The sequence below is a fragment of the Carlito syrichta genome, unplaced genomic scaffold (assembly GCF_000164805.1).
Source record: "Carlito syrichta isolate Samal-C Ts95f unplaced genomic scaffold, Tarsius_syrichta-2.0.1 Scaffold289319, whole genome shotgun sequence".
In the NCBI taxonomy this organism is placed as follows: Eukaryota; Metazoa; Chordata; class Mammalia; order Primates; family Tarsiidae; genus Carlito; species Carlito syrichta.
The window spans coordinates 45,787-48,774 of NW_007233415.1; the positions used below are offsets into that span (position 1 = coordinate 45,787).

The 2,988-nt window shown below is 44.5% G+C and overlaps 1 pseudogene; it reads left to right on the plus strand.

The window, feature by feature from the left end:
* Nucleotides 1-2,328: 2,328 nt before the first annotated feature.
* Nucleotides 2,329-2,644, plus strand: LOC110595305 (annotated as a pseudogene).
* The last annotated feature ends 344 nt before the right edge of the window (nucleotides 2,645-2,988 follow it).

A 2,988-nucleotide genomic window follows, 5' to 3' on the forward strand; every position in this document is an offset into this window, starting at 1 on the left:
GACCTCGACAACCCTGGAAACCGAGAACTGGGCCCAGACTGGCATCCCGGAAGTTCTAGTGATGTGTCACCAGCACCAATGTGCTGACAGTACTTTGCCATCACTAGTGTGATCTCTTCCCTTCCAAGATTCAGTAAGAAGGGTTCATGTCAAATCTGAAAGGGGCTTGGGGAGCATCTCCAGCCAACCTTGAATTCAGTGCCCAAAACATAATTCACGCTGCCACCCACTGTGCATTCTCATGCGTCAGAAGGTCAGTTCCAAATGCAGTCTGCCTAGTCAGAGCCTGGATCCACCAGGCCCTAGCTGTGTAGCAAAGAGAGAGAGAGAGATCCCAAGCAATCCACTCACCCTGTCTGCAAAGTGTGCACAGTAATGGACTCTTGCTTCCGGAGGGGGGCGGTCTAAGCATTAAAGTGCTTGGAACACTGCCTGGCATGTACTAGCTTAGCTATCATCATCATCATCATTATTATTCCAGATAGGATTTGCTCCTCGACCCCCATAAGGGCATCACTCAAGGGCCAGCCCTGTGGAAGCAGGAAATGCTGAGTGCTGTGATCCTCAGGGCCACACCGAGTGCAGCTTTGAAGATGTCTATGAAACGTAAGAACATAAGCCAGAAGCTGCAATCAGAACATTTCGGAACTAGAACAGAGGGTTTGGTCAGTCTCCTGAGCATATACCGTGTGTATTGCTCAAAGTTTGCCCAAATACTTTTTTCTACTTCAGTGTCATGACAAAGATAAATGTCAGACAGAAGTTTTATTTTGATAAAGAGACTGAAGACCAGAGAATCTGAGCTCCAGCCCTGGGGGTTGCAATCAAACATCTAATTTTGTTTGGTTTTGTTTTTGAGTTATAGTCTCACTCCGTCGCTCAGGCTGGAGCGCAATGGCACACTCACAGTCACCCCAGCGTCAACTGCTGGGCTCCGGCGATCCTTCCGCCTCAGCCTTCCAAGTAGCCTGGAACGACAGACACGCGTTACCATGGCTGGCTAATTTTTTGATATATTGTAGAGACAAGGTCTCACCAAGTTTCCCGGGCTGGCCTCGAACCCCTGAGTTCAGGCAATCCTCTCACCTCGGCCTCCCAAAGTGCTGGGATTACAGGCTTGAGCCATCGCACCTGGCCTAATTTTTTTTTAAAAGACACTTTTACTTGTATACATTTTATTGCAAACTTGCTTTGTTTTAAATATATATATTTTTTTTTTTATGAGAAAGGTTTTCCTTTGATTTCTATTCCTCTCTCTCTCTCTCTCTCTGTCTCTCTCTCGTTGGAGTTCCACCCTGTTGCCCAGGCTGGTATACAATGGTATTATCACAGCATACCACAGCCTCGACCTCCTGGGCCAGCAGTCCTTTCTACCTCAGTCCTTTGAGTAGCTGGACTATAGACACCCCACCACTCCTGGATAATTTTTTAAAAATTTTTTTTTTTTTTTTAGAGATGAGGTCTTGCTGTGTTGCCCAGACTGATCTCAAACTCCTAGACTCAAGTAATACTCCCACCTTGGCCTCTCAAAGTGCTGGGATTATAGGTGTGAGGCACTACTCCTGGAGCTTGTTTTCATTTTTAGTTTTTCAGCTTGAGAATTTTTAGCCTTTGAAAACGTTGCAAAAGTATCACAAAGAGGGTCTATATTCCCTTCACCAAGATTTCTCAAATGCTGACATCTTATAGAATCCCAGCACAATTATCATAATTATCAAAACCAGGATATGAACACCGATACAAACTGCAAACTTCTCTCCAGGCCTCATTCAAACTTTGTCCCATGAGAGTTCTTTTTCTGTTGCAGGATCCCACCTTGCATTGAGTTATCACGTCTCCTCTGTCTCGTTCAGTCTGGCACAGTTCTCTCAGTCTTTGTGTTTTATGATCATGACACTTTTTTTCCTTTTAAGTGAGAAAGCAGGATTTATTGAGGACAGAAAAGCTCCCACAGCAGGAGGGGACCCGAAGGGGTGGCCCGATCATAACACCTTTGAAGAGTAGTGGCTACTTCATAGAATGTTCCTCACTTTGGATGTGTCTGGTGTGTATACATGATTGGATTGTGGTTATGCATTTTGGCAAGAACATCACAGAAGGGGCATTGTGTCCTTCTCAGTACCACACAGCAGGAGGCACACAGTGCTGATGCGTCTTGTTCCTGGTGGCACTCACTTTGATCACTTGGATAAAAGGTGGTGCCTACCAGATTGATCTACTGCAAAGTCACAGTTTTCCCCTTTGCAATTAGTAAGTATCTTGTGAGATCGGTGACAGCAGCGGTGGCTTTGGCAGCATGGAACTGAGTGCAAGTAACACAGAATCACCATGGTTCTTCAGAGGCTCTTCAGATTCTCCTGTCATTCGGTCAGCAGTCTCAGTCTATTTGCGGGGGAATATTGGCGTTACAGTAGCGGCATTTAATAAGGAACTTGACCCCGTACAGAAACTCTTCGTGGACAAGATTAGAGACTACAAATCTAAGAGACAGGCATCTGGAGGACCTGTTGATAGTGGCCCAGAGTATCAGCAAGACCTAGAAAGGGAGCTTAAGCAAACGTGTGGTAAAGGAGACATGAACACATTCCCTAACATCAAATTTGAAGAGCCCAAATTTGAAGTCATCGAAAAACCTCAGGCCTGAAGAAATTAAAATGAATCTGGTAATTTGTCGTGGATTAGTTGCATAAGTAGTCAGAAATTTCAGGAAAAAAACCATATATTTCACAATTCCAAATAAATTATTTGGTGACGTTGGGGGGGAAAAACATATCTTGTGAGAAGCCACATGGAGTCTATGTAAATGTTCTGTTTCTCATCACACATTCATCCACCAAATTTAGCGTCCATGGATAGTTCCTACCTGCCACGGTTATCACTGTTCTGCTAGCCAAATGCTGATTTTCTATTTCCAGCATGCCTTCCACACTCATTTGTTGGAATTCTACTGTAAAGAAGAGCTTCCCATTCTTCTGCAGTTATTCATTT